This window comes from Balearica regulorum, chromosome 21 (assembly GCF_011004875.1).
Source record: "Balearica regulorum gibbericeps isolate bBalReg1 chromosome 21, bBalReg1.pri, whole genome shotgun sequence".
Classification (NCBI taxonomy): Eukaryota; Metazoa; Chordata; class Aves; order Gruiformes; family Gruidae; genus Balearica; species Balearica regulorum.
The window spans coordinates 5,006,907-5,020,830 of NC_046204.1; the positions used below are offsets into that span (position 1 = coordinate 5,006,907).

The window sequence follows — 13,924 nt, forward strand, 5'->3', positions numbered from 1 at the left end:
CTTCTGACCATGAGGTTCTGTCAAAGACAAAAGTTCATATCATGTACTCCCACAAGAATGAGAAAAAAATAAATAACTGAACACTTTCCAACTTAGGTGTCACTAGAATACAAGAATAAAACCATTTCACAAACTTACAATCAAAATCCATCTTACTCCAATGGGCTTACATTCCCAGCCAGGATTTAAGAGCAGATAAACCCATGCAAAGTCCTTTACCATGGAAATGAAATGAAACCTATTCTAAGCACAAAGACTCCAGTTTCAATCCATCCTTATCCTTCTGTCCTAAATAATTCTACTTCCTTACAATGGTTTACACTCAGGTCAGAGATTGCTACAAAGATTATTTTTTAACATACAGAAAAATTTAAAAGCAGTAAAGTAATGTTTACAAGTTCAGAAATGTCCATCTGGGAGATGGAAAAAGGTCAAAGTCATAGCTTTGGGTTCTATCACTTAAGAGATCATGCTGCTTCCCCAAACATTGCTAGGTTAAATGCATTTTTAAGTTAAAAGGTAAGGCACATTAATTCAGAAGAATCATGTTTTTAAAGTACATGTCACTGAATTACAACAGCATAAGGAAACTGAACCAGCATGAGGATGTAACATGCCAAATGCAGGACACTGCCAGTTGAATGTCAGCTGATCAAAGATAAAAACAAATTTTGCACACCCTGTACATCGTAAACAAACTTTTAGCAAAAGCACAATGAATCCTAGTGTGTATAGTCAAAACACAGAACTAATTTATTTACCTATTCTTGCCAGATACATTGCATATGAGAAACATTCCCTGAAAGACAACATTTCAATCTGTATTTTCAGCACAAAAAGCCAGACAGGGAGATAGAAAAACAAGAACCACTGTGTACTGGACTGAAGGAATCCCCACAGCATTAACAGAACTCAACTGAAAAGCTGTTCATTCAACAGAATGAATAGCCAAAGCTATTCTGAAGCCCAGTTACAAGTTCACTGATACTTACTGGCCTAAGCGAAGAAATACTGGGGTCTCAGCTGAATTTCTGGTAATCGGATCCTGAATGACTAGCACTAAAGGAAGAGATGCCAAAGGCTGATGAAGCCATACAGAACGCGCTGTTCTATTAAGTTTGGAACTGGTCTCTCCAGGTAAGGGTGAGGCAGATGTGCAAAGCCAACAGGAAAGTTGGCACCGCCAATACCTTATCTATTTTGCAGCTAAGCACAGTTCTACTCTCCAATGCCACTATTCAATTCCTTTCTCACAAAAAAAAGGACTAACCTGTGCATTTCAAAACCTGTGGTTTTCGTCTGAAATGATTATATTCATTCACTAAACTGTGTTAAAAGACCAGATCCTACAAGCTTGTCCTGTTGCATCCAATATACTGCAAATGGACATAATTGGGTCACCTAATTTTCCCTTGTTTGGCAGGCACAGGGAATAAAATTTAGTTCTCATCTATTTTTAATATGATTCACAAGACAGAATAATAAATGAGAAAGATCTATATGTTACAGCCAAAACTGCCAACCTGGCTTTGCCAAAGCAATAAATTTGGGTCTAAAAACATTCCCTCCCTTTCCCAAGCAGTAAATGAAGTTGGTCAGTAAACAAATGGAAAAGCTGTCCTATTCTTCAGCACTTCCTTCCCCATGCTGCCTGCAGAAGGGCTGGGTGAGGATCGCAGGAATGCCTTCTGCTTTGCAAGGCCCAACATGTGGACGGGGCAGAGTCAAGCACGCCTGACATCCCTGTTCTGATCCCCGCTTGTCTGCCTACCAAACCCATCTCTTTGGCTGAGGAGAATATGTGCAATCCTGTAAAGCAAAAGAAAGTGTAAATATCACTTTAACGCAAACCACAATAGATTGAAATTATACTTTCTAGCAAGGCAGTAAGTTAGACATGAGAGTAAACTGGACATGCTTTTGGAATCAGAAGATGTAGGTATATCCATAGTGAAAAACAGTTGGGCTACTTTACAACTATGTTACCAAAGTAGAAGGGGATTAAGTATTTTTAACTTTTCCACTAGCATTAAGAGATGCTTCCCTACCTCTCCACTTTGTTACTTGTCCTGAGAAATTTATAATGAAAATAAAATATAAACCTTCCCAAAACCAAATTAAAAGACCATACCGGCTTTCTCTTTAGTTACTGACCCCAGACACAACGGTATTGTATATAATGAAAAAATATTGCCTTTGCAGTTAGCACCCCCTCCCCCCCTTTTTTCCCCCTAACTAGATTTAGAACATCAGCTACCATGTTCTCACTTCTAAAAAATGTAGACAGGAGAAATCTGTACTCAAACTCAGTTTAACTGGTCTGTTTTACAGACAGCTCCTAAGGAAACTCAAACTCACCGGCAAGAACTGTTTTGTCTCAACGCTTTCAGTAGAGGATTCCAACACACAGCAACAGAAAATTACAGATTGGTAACTATACTACCCTAACTTCCACCTATACTTTTACAAATTCAAAACCTGGAAGGGCTTCTCTGCTGGACAGTGCCACAGATGGGTTCATAATAAAGAACTTTAAATTACTCTCCTCCCATCATACCTTTAAAAAAAAAAACAAAAAACAAAAAAGGTCACATCCCAACAGAAAAACATACATACTAAAAAATGCTATGTTTGTAAATTTTGCATAAGGTAAAATACTTAAGCATCCCATTTAATTTTAAAGGCATGCTTATTTAATGCAATGAGAAAGCAATACGAGCTTTTGTTCCTTCAGCTTACATATTCCCCCAACACTGTAGTCCCCTGTAATGCTGAAATTCCTAACATCCACATTTTACTGGTACGGGGAAAAAAAAAAAATGAAACAGGAATTTGAACAGCCTAAATTTAGAAAGAAAAAAAAAAAGAAAAAGGCAGTAAGCTGTCAGTAAATGTGAATAATATTTTACATATTTGGTCTTAATAATTTAGGGTACTTACAACGGCCATCTGGCAAGCTCTTTAAAATGTAAGTCACAGCTGACTACCTCTAATATCTTGTATCATTTCCAGTTATAGCCAAAAGAAATCTAACGGGAGTTAGTTCAGCCACAATTTTTTTTTTCTTGAATCCAGCTGGTTCTGTTCGAGGCAGCTAAAAATCTCAATTAATAGGACAGGATTATAAAAGCTCAGATAAGGAGTTATGGTGAATAAAACCATCCACTGCAGGTTTCCTTTGCACTACACAAATTGAGTTAACAGCCAGCGTGAAGAGGTCCCTTTAACTCTATGATATCATTACCCAAGGTTAAGCTATTAGCCTCCACAGTTATACTATTGAGCAGTTAAAATACGGTCATACTGGGAAGCTTTAAGTGCAAGGGGATGCTGTCCCTTTAAGCCTTGTTAATTTTCAAATGACATTTTACAGAGAACAGCTAGAGCCCTAAAAACCTTCCAAGCTGGAGCCTGAAACCTGAAGTCAGGAACCAGAGTCTGCAAATTCCTGCTACAAATTTTCCTCTAATTCAGTCTGACTCATGACCTTCAGTCACAGGCAGCTGGAAACTGGATTAATTCCCATCTCCAGAGGGAGATGACAATGAAGAATTCATAACAGCTACCTATTTGTAGGTAAACGGTAAGAGTTGGAATATTAAATACTTTTTTTTCTCCCTTCGTTTCTACATTCAGCATTATCTTTTAGCTGGACTTTAGAATCTGAACCCCAGTGTCAGATTTTGGTCAATTTACAGCTGGAATTCCAGTGGTAGATTCGCATCTCAAACTTTAGATTTAACTTTTTTAACAAAACAGTGGAGTCTTCCTTCTTGAAGAGGTACAAGAAACAGCCCCAAACACCATCGTTTAGACATGAAAAAATCTATAAAAACAAGCAGAGTTGTTTTTTTGGGGTTTTTTTTCCCAGTGTTGGATCACCTTTCAGAGTTTCAAAAAGGACTTCAAAACTAGTAATGAAGTGCATTCAAAAAAGTTTTCCAATATACTAAACCAGTTCTTACATCAATGCTTAAGCTAACTGTAAAAAAAAATAAATCCTACTGTTATGATCACCATTTTTATGAAATTAATGCTTGCCTCCTGACCTTTAGGCACACACAAACCAGGTTATTTTTTTTGCCGTAGCACAGCAGCAATCTCTCAAAGAGAAGACATCTATCATGTCTCATACAGTAAAAAGAGGCAGCACAGGTTTTTAGGTAGTTCACGTCAGTCAACTTGAAGCCTCTGAAATTAAATGTAGTAACAGCAACAAAACCTTAAAAGACGACTTTCATTTCACAAAGGTATTCACACTTCAAAGATAGATTTGTTGAGAATTCTTTAAAAAGTGACACTTACCTACAGCGGTTTATACACAAGTTCTATCACAGTCAAAGAAACAATTCTAAAAGAATGTTCCAATACTTTACTCAAGATGGTCTTCGACGGCTGGATTGATGAGTGCTGCTCTTGTCCTAATCATTAGCATCTTTCACAGAGGCTCGTGTACCTCTTCCCCTATTTATAACAAAGCTACAAATCTTCTAGACAGGAAATTGGGTACTAATGATACATAGCCAACGATTTTAACTACCAGGTATCCCACACAAAAGAATTACTACTGTAAAAAAAAAAGTGTTACGCATCCATCATCAAAACAAGACTTTACGGCAATGCTTTCTATGGATCTCTTCATAAACATTCTATCTTTTCAGAAACAGAAAATGCAGTTTCCAGCACATAGACATAACAAACTTGAGATGCCTTTTCTTAAGCTTTGTTTTCATAGTTTAATTTTAACTTGAATCATAAACCAGTGAAAAAAATGGAGCACCAATAACAGGTAAAAATTTTATCAACAGCTTCTAAGAATCAACAAATTATTTTCAATAGATCTATCCCATTTTATATGATAGGCATGCTACACATTGTACAAATATGTACCCATATAACACCTCCGCCTATGAAGTATCATATTTTTGGACTATTAATTACTGACACCAATGACAGAGCCTCCTCCAGCATGACTATTCTATGATCATTGCAGAAACTGAACCAAGGCCAATACACAAACACGCACAAGGAAGATCAAGACCATTAATTGTGGTCACTTCATTTTCTTGTAATGTCAATCAGCTTTATGACCAAAGTCATATTTTCAAAGAAGCTCTGCAAAAAGTGGTAATGATGGACTCAATCCTCTAAAGATTTATAGATCACTAGCATTAAAACTGGGGTTTAATGAAGACTGCCATTTATATCACAGAAATGAAAGTCAACAGGCTAAAAAAATAACGCATGGGACAAACGCCCTACACTCATGAAGCATAAACACTGATAAAGAATTAGTTGACTGGATAAGCAAGAAATTGGTTCAGTCTTCATAAGGAACCTAAAATAAGCCTACCAGCCCTACACAACGGAGTACAATGTCAAAATTGATAAAGTATATGTCCAAGGTGTAAGATTTTTTTTCTGCCTGCTTCAGTAATTCTCAAGTGCCTCAAAATGGAACAGGAAACAGAAATACCCATGAACAAGCACACATTCAGAATTACCTGCAGTGCTAATGGAGAAGCACTTCAGTATTTGGCATGTTTTCAACCAAATAGTTTCGTTATGCTGTATTTGTATTTAGATTTTTGAAATTAAACTGTGTCTAGTGCAAAAATTTGATTTTTCAGTCAACTTTAACAAAAAGGCAAGTGACACTATTAACCAATCATAAACCATTACAGAACAGTCTAAAGTGAGAATAGGCAAAATTCCAGTCAGTATCTGTAAGCCATTAAAATGACAGTAACATTTAATTTCAATTGACAAGCATGCAATAAAAGCCCCCAAAAACCAGAAGTACCATATTTGGAGTCAAACTGCCTGTGGCCTAGTGACCAACTTCTCGGCAACTCAAGCACACGGCATTGTTACATTTAACCAGAAAGAGCAGACCTTGTGAGTGGTGCCAAGCGGAAGGGTTGCTCTCCCCTGTTCCACTCACCGAAGCACCATTACATTTACAGGCATTTCTTTGGTACTCATCAACACAGTGTCTTTCTACAGATGCCCAGCATATTAGAGATAGCTTTCAATTTAAAATGGGACCTATGCTGCCCTGTAATTTATACTGACATCTGAACCTCATTAATGCCAGATCATATACATCTTACACTGAAAATGCCTACAGATCTTTTACAGTAGAGAGATTATGGCTAACTAGATTTTTTTAAAGCAATTAAAACATGAGCTGTTATTAGGTTGGTGACTACTTAGTACTTAATGTTTTGCAATACTGTATCAAAGTACAGTGTTAGGGCCACAGACTCCTAGATTAATGGTTGTTGACTACCAAAACTGCCTAATCATTGGACAACAACATGAAATACTGTTCTGGCCTCATACATCAATAAAATTTGCTGTAAAATAGTGATAAATATACCCTTTATGATACCTACTTATCTTGCCTCTTTAGAGAAGGGGGGGAAAAAAAAAATCTTCTATGTTGCTTTCCCCATGGATGCTCTGCATAACCAAAACAGCAAAGAAGTGGTTTCAGTTTTGAATGAATGGATGGTTACGTTTTTTAAACCATTTGAAGAGGTATTTTAATAATAGCTCTTGCTGAAAGTTGAACTAAGAATTAATGGCTATTTGTCTTATATGAATATATTCCTTGATCATCTTTTTTTGCACTAACCACAACACAAAACCTTTGCCTCCTCAGTGACCTGTCAGCATCATTATTATTATTGGATAGTATGGGCAACAGACCCCTGCTCCTAGGACCTTCATAAGATAATACTCCTTGACAACTCTTCTTGGTAGCATTTCATAAACTGGTCTAAATAGTTGTCCTAATCATACGTGCAAAAGTATGCCAGTTCCTCTCTTCTCTGAAGGACTTATTAAAAGCAAAAAGCACAAGAAAAGGATTTTTGTTACCTTCTTTAGGTCACCAAACAAGACCATGCTGCAAAGATATCTGATGAAGAGAGGAGGAAGGAAAAAAATCCTTGTCAATTTTGAGAGGACTTTTAACATTCACAAGTTTAAAGCAAATTCCTAGTTACACACCAATTTTACCACAGACATTTTGCTTTCTATAGTTTTTGGTAAAGTGGGATTACAAGGAAGGAAATCTTGCCTTCAAGAGACTTCCTATTTCTCAGGAAAAGAGATGCAATTTCCTTCCTCCCTAGCCACAATTTTCAATGTTACCTTAATTATATTAGCCCTGAACTGTGAAATAAATCCGCATGAGGTCATTAGTTTGACAGCAGAAATCTCTCTTTAGCACTACTGTACAAATACACACGGGCTGGAAAGAAATAAAGTACCGACTACGAGGGGTTTTAAGGGTTATTTCAAGTCCCAATCAGTGCTGGGACTGATTAATTTCAGAGTACAATGAAAACCGGAAGAACCAGAGGCAAAAGTGAAAATGCACATATGTTAAAAGCAACCAAGCTACCTGCACAGAAAATTGTATGTGGAACTGTGTGACAAGTTTGATTTATTCAGAGATCAACACTAATGAAGTCAAATACTTGAAACTGATTGCCTCAAGATCTCCTATATATGTAAAATTCAATGCACATACAGCATAAATGGCAATCCCTCCCCTAAGAATGGGGACATCGTGCAGATGCAACACTACGTATTTTGATTAATCAAACTCCAATATATACCAATAATAACAAAAGGTCTTAGCTCAGAGCCCATGCTCAAGGCAAGGCTGATCCTTCTACAAGGTAAAACTACTGTAAGATTCCAGACCACTTCAGAAAGTTTCCAGGAGCAGGATTGTTTGCAACAACCACCAATTTAAAGCAGAACAGGGAAAGAGAATTACTGAAGTTGCAGACAGAGTTCTGCACTTCCCAAACTGTTAGTACAATTACAGTATATCTTTATTATATCTAATTTCTCAACAAAAGGAAGGCGCTTATAGCAGTTATGTCAAAGATTGCAGCTACCAAGAAAAGAACGATGAAATGGATAAATTAACAACAAAGCGTCAAAGCTATTTCCTCACATGCTATTACACATAGTTTTGTTTAAGGTTTAAAACTTATTTTGTAATAGCTAGAGAACTAAGAATCATGACAGTGAAGCATTAAGAAAACCACTGCGAACAGTTTTATGTGAATTGTGAAAGGTTTATTTTGCTGAGTTCCCCGTAGCTGCTGACCAAATTTTCAGTGATAAAAGTTCTGTTTAAAAACCCTGATGTTTCTGACCTCTGAAGTTAAGCAAAATCTTTCATGAATTCCACATAAACCAATGAGTATTATTTGGCATCCTCAGACATTCCTGAAAAAAAGCAGCGAAGCAGATGTGAATGCTCCTATTTTTCTCAATTTGGCATCAACTCTTAAAGTTAATTATATTTTAAATGTGTTATTGCTGATCATTTTTGTATAAACATTCAGTTACTGTGTTTATATTTACATTTGATACTGCCTCCCCTGACCAACTGAGCAAGCTGCCAGGACACAATGAAATTTTCAGTTTTCAATATAAGATCCAGCACACTGAAAGTTAGGAAACTCTATTAAAATTATATTAGTATGGCAACAGGCACCAGAGATCACCGCGGTGCCACTATCCCCTCCTCATTTCTACAACAAGCCTTCCATGAGTAGTTTACCTTAAACTGTTTCAGTATTTACACTGCTCCTTTACAGAAACTCTGCTCCAAAAATTTAGGTCACATTTCCTTTCAGCATACACAGGTGTGCATACATGTACACTTATTTAAAGCTCAATGAAATTAATTAAAAGCTCCTCACTGACTTCAATGGGTATTGAATCAGGACCTGGATGAGTTCAGAGGCAAAACAATTACACTTTAATTAAACACCTTAACATTCTTGTGAAGCAGTCAACTAATTTTATAGAAGGATAAACTGAGTCAGAAAGTTTCAGAGCTTGGTCATGGTCATAAACAGAGTTGATTACTTAAGTTGCTTCCGTATTTGTTAGTTACCCTCATAACAGAGAAAATGGACTTTCTGAAAAATCAAAAAGTCTTGGTCTACATATTTGCAGGAAATAAAACAGAACGTCCTGAGGCAGGTGCAATGGTTGTACAAATCTATTGGCTCCATTTCTGTTCCCCAATCGGTAGCTAATTTAGTCAGTCACAGGAATTCCAATAATGCAAGAAGTTCAAATTTTTAGGGTTTTTTCATGGCAGTTTATTTCCAGATGAGATATCTAGGATGTGGGGTTGGTTTGTTTGGTTTTAAAATAGCATTAATAATTATGATATATATTACCTTCTAAAAAAGAAAAATAGACTTGGCAGATTTGCTATTCTGTAAAACCATGAAAATAGGTATTGAAAAGCAAAAAGTATGATTACACTTCCTAAATTCAAGCAGACATTTAAAACCATATGTAAACACTGTAACATTCTGCGAAATCACCAGTAGTGAGCAGAAACAAGTAACAAATGCTCAAAAAATGAGGAAAGTTAATTTCATAATGATTCCCCTGAAAATAAATCCCAGAGTCAGAAGAGTGTTCTCCTATGTTATCAACTAACATTTTTCAGTTATTTTTCTGATCTTTGGTTTCTTCTCACCTATTAACACTCCGTAGTTTTGCTCATTCTGGTCTATCTGCCTTCTTATGCCAATCGAAGTTCAGGGACAGGCCACGGCTCTTTAAAGGGAAAAAGAACTGTAAGTCTCATCCATTCTCAGAGATACAACAGTATCAACAATAGTAAACAAAGTGGTTGTGGTTTTTTTCTAAATGAAATTAAGTTTGTTGGTAAAAGTTTTCAGTACATTTAGAACCTAGTTACTTATCATTTCTCCCATGTACTTATAAGCAAGATCATTAGACCACCACCATTTCCTAGGATGTGGAGTAGGTGACAAAACGTTTTCATTCCAATAATGTACATCTTTGGTGTACATCAGTATCAACACATAAACATCTTCTGGGACTATTCGCTTACTTGTACACATGCAATAGCTTTACTGGAATTAAATTAATGGATACTATTACTTTTCCAGCAAATCAGAATTCTCAAAATGAACAAAAAAAAATATCTCTAATACCTGTGATGCAGAGTTATTTTAAAAGAAATTTTAAAGGCAATATGAATTATGTATGGTTTCTGCTTATGTGGTTTAATACAGAAGACAAAAAAAATACAATTTCAGAGAGAATCTTAAAAGACAAGACAGATTTCAGTTAGTCTATTGGTAAAAACATACAGGACTAAGTGCTTTTTTTAAAGAGAGCTCAATTAAAACTATTGAACACTATGATTTTTGGCATCTTTCTTATTACAAATCAAGGTTTATTTTTGGCTGAATATCCCACCATACCATTCCATAAGTACCACATTGATAGTTCAAATAACGAACATGATTGACCAGCTTTACCATAATGACTATTAACATATCTGGAAACATAGCAGAGTAAGTAATTCACTTTCACTATCTGAAAACTGAATTATAACCACCTTCTAGCTATAACACTTATCCCAACTCCCAGAATATAAATATTTGGCATATTTATTAGGATGATAATTTTTCTGATTAAAAAGATTAACATCAGGTTCAATCGGTTTTGCATTATGCACACAATGGGGTGGTTTAGCTGTAACAGCTGCTACTGCCCTTGGTGCATTTCATCAGGAAATCCAATCTGATGACAGCTTGCAATAAAAAGAAATATAGTTTTGCATCCACATGTATAGAAATATTTCTGAAGATACCCAGTCCTCCTTTTTTGGAAAAAAACTGTACTGGAAGTTTCTCCAAGCCCATTGCCTGTCTGTATGCACAGCACTTGGGTGCATTTTTTGACACTTGAAACTAGGTCAGATGCTCAGGAGGGATGCTTTGTAGTCAACAACAAACTTACAAATTTAAATACTTACTAAAAAATCATAAATGTTTATGTTGGTTACATATGACAAACATTTTGGAAAGGAAAAAACTCATATTAAACTAACATAAACAGATCAATTTCACACAAGTTGTTTCTTAGGCAAAACACCAACCTTTAACATTAGTTTCACCATATCAAACATTCAGATGTTCACTTTATTTGCCTGTATGCAACCGAAGGATGATTTTTAATTTTTAGCCATTGATGTCTATCACAGTCAACGTTTCAATTACAAAATTGAGGTTTTGATTTTATTCAGAAAATAACACAAATTGTTTCAGAAGCCTCTCTGTCCTCTTGCACAGTTAGATTACTCTAAAACCCTGGATGGGGAAGGAGGGAAGTGGCAGAGGATGGAATCCCATAAAATTGGGATTCAGATCTTGCTTTCCGTGCAGCCCTAATACTTAACATTATGATGGTCTATATCTAGTGAAATGTATGAGTATTAACCAGTTCTTGTTAACACAACAGACAGAAGCTTCAGTTCGTGTTGTGAGCAAACAGCCCTCCTTCACCACGCACCTACACTGCTCGTGCAGTACGCACAGCTCCTACACACAACTGCAGGCAGGCATTCCAGCAAACGACAGCTGTGGTGTATCTGGTATGTATGGATTACATACGGATTACAATGACTCCCATCAGGCCATGGGATGATTTTCCCGGTGAAAATTTCAATATCTTCCCACTTGGACGTCAAAAGGAATACTGACAGCACTTTCATGCCCAATATAACTTTTCATAACTTCTGTTGCAATGCTTAAAATGAACAAAGAGAGAACTACTGCTTTGAAGCATTTTGGGGTAAGTCGTAAAACTTCAGCCAACCAATTACCAGTGCACTTGTTCAAAATGGCTTTTGCTCTTGCGTTTGTTCAATCCTACATACTTCCTTGCAGATTTGCACTGTTACAACGCACCACGTCAACTAAGAGAGCGTGCAAATCCATTTACCAACAAATCTAAATTATACTGAAGAAGCTGCCAATTTCTACCAAGATGCCAGAGATACAATAAAAGGGACGATGCCTTTTCAACTAACGGCAAAGTGAAGCAACTCTGATGTATCTCAAGTACATCTGCCACCATTTTCTGCTGAATCTGTTTCTCAAGGCAAACAGTAGCTTTTATACTGATAACAAGCCTGCATTTAAAATACATTGTAATATGTAGCTTTCTGTATGCCCCCTCACCTTGAACACCTGTATTTTCAAAATAACCCCCCTGTAGCATGTAGTTTAGCCTCACTTTTCACAATTTACATAGTGTTTCTCCTTAGCAGGCTATTTCACATCATACATGAGCTCCAAAAATACCAAGGGCAAAAGAAGCTGACAGCTTGCAAGTTCAGCGGCCAAGAAAATCTAAATATAAGGTTTTGATTTTGTAAATGTATTTAAAAATTATGCTCTTAAAATACTCAAAAGACACACCATACTGGAGGCAAGTCAGATCAGAAAACTGAACACGCGTACCTAACTTGTTTGTTGTTTTGTGGAGTCTGATGTTGTGTGTGTGTGTTTTTTAAACCCCCACGTCTGCAGAATGTCTTGCTCTCATCTCACAGAGCATCAAAGCTTATTTTATTCAATGTGCCAAGATGAGGAACGGTCAAATAAAAGATGATATACAACAGAGCAAAATATTCTCTTCTTGAGGAGAAAGCAAATGCAACTCAAACGTACCCTGACAAAGCACATCTGGATGTTAAGCAGAAACTACTATCATCTCTCATCTGCTTTCTGGAGTACTAATGTATTCCAATTTAGAAAATGATGCTGTTCCTCTCTCACATATCCTTCCAAGAGATACAGAACTACTGTGTGCCAACAAATACCGTCCATCTTTACATTAAACTGAAAGTTACGGAGCGCTGCTTCAGCTGCTCTCAAAACACAATTTTTAGCCCTCTATTAAACACCGGACAAGAAGATTTTTCCCACGTGCGTTACAGGCGCTTCAGGCCATGGGCCAGAACGCGGTGCAGCACCGCACACTTTCTGTGCGACAAACGGGGGCTGCCCTGCGCCGGGGCGTCCAGGCGTTGTGTTTTATTGCCTGCGGACGTGACACCTGCCCTCCCGACGGCTCCAGCGCACCTTAAGCAGCTCTACGTGGGAATGACTTCACCTGCCACAAAAATGCAGCCATTGCTGGGGTGGGACACCGCCGCCGTGAAACAGAGTGCCACATGACGTAAGAGACGATGCCAGAAAATTAAAAAGGCACCTCCCATACCTGTGCCGCGGGGCCACGGCCTGCCAGCGTCCACGACCGCTCGGCCGCCGCCGGGCCCCGGAGAAGGTCAGGGGCCGCGGCTCCGAGCCGGGCCCCGCGTCGGGCCGGGGAGGGGGCGCGGGAGCCGGCCCCGGCGGGGCGGCGGAGGGGAGGTGCGGAGGCCCGGGACCGGCGGAGCGGCGCCCCGGCCCGGGCGAGCGCCTTTGTTCACGGCCGGGCGCCGCGCACAAAGGGCAGCCGCGCTCACCTGCATGCGGGGCCGGGCCGGCCCCGGCGGTCCTGCGGCACGGGCGGCGGCAGCCGGGCGCGCTCAGGGCGGGCGAGCGAGTCGAGCGGAGCCGAGCGGAGCGGAGCTGAGCGGCCGCCTCCTGCGTCGTGACTCACCGCGGCGGCCCAAGGCGGGCGAGCGGGAGGGAGGTGCCTGGGCGGCTCCGGGGGAGGGACCCGCCGCGTCCCGGCGCCCAGGGCAGCGGCGGCGCCGCAGGCACCACCCGCGAGCCGGCCGGGAGGAAGGGGCGGGGCGCGGCGGGGAAGGGGCGGGGCCCACGCGCCGCCCGCAGGCAGGAGCGGGCAGGGCCGGGCAGGGCTGCGCCCACGCGAGAGCCCCGCCGAGAGCGGGGGCGAAAACCGTGGTGCTGCGGCGGGGCTGCCCCCTTGCAGGACGGCCCCCAGCACGGCAAACCAACACACCGCCGGCACTCAGCGGGGTGTGTGTCGTCCCCCCCCGCAGCGACAGAGCTGCTCCGTCGGGACAGGTGACGTACGGGAGGCTGGCAGGAGGGGGGGCACGCAGCCTCGTGCCTGGCGTTAGCCGTCGGCTTACCTT

At 39.6% G+C, this 13,924-nt stretch overlaps 1 protein-coding gene across 3 annotated transcripts in view; it reads right to left on the reverse strand.

The window, feature by feature from the left end:
* CTNNBIP1 (catenin beta interacting protein 1) overlaps positions 1-13,590 on the reverse strand; it is a 35,340-nt gene extending 21,750 nt beyond the window's left edge. Inside the window, exons 1-3 of one of the 3 annotated variants that reach the window (XM_075773209.1) lie at positions 13,346-13,590; positions 9,533-9,612; positions 6,886-6,925 (exon numbers count right to left, since the gene is read on the reverse strand). The gene's annotated coding sequence lies outside the window, so the exon portion shown is untranslated. The remainder of the gene's footprint in view (positions 1-6,885; positions 6,926-9,532; positions 9,613-13,345) is intronic. The other 2 variants (XM_075773208.1, XM_075773210.1) reach the window with 2 other exon arrangements.
* Positions 13,591-13,924: the final 334 nt, after the last annotated feature.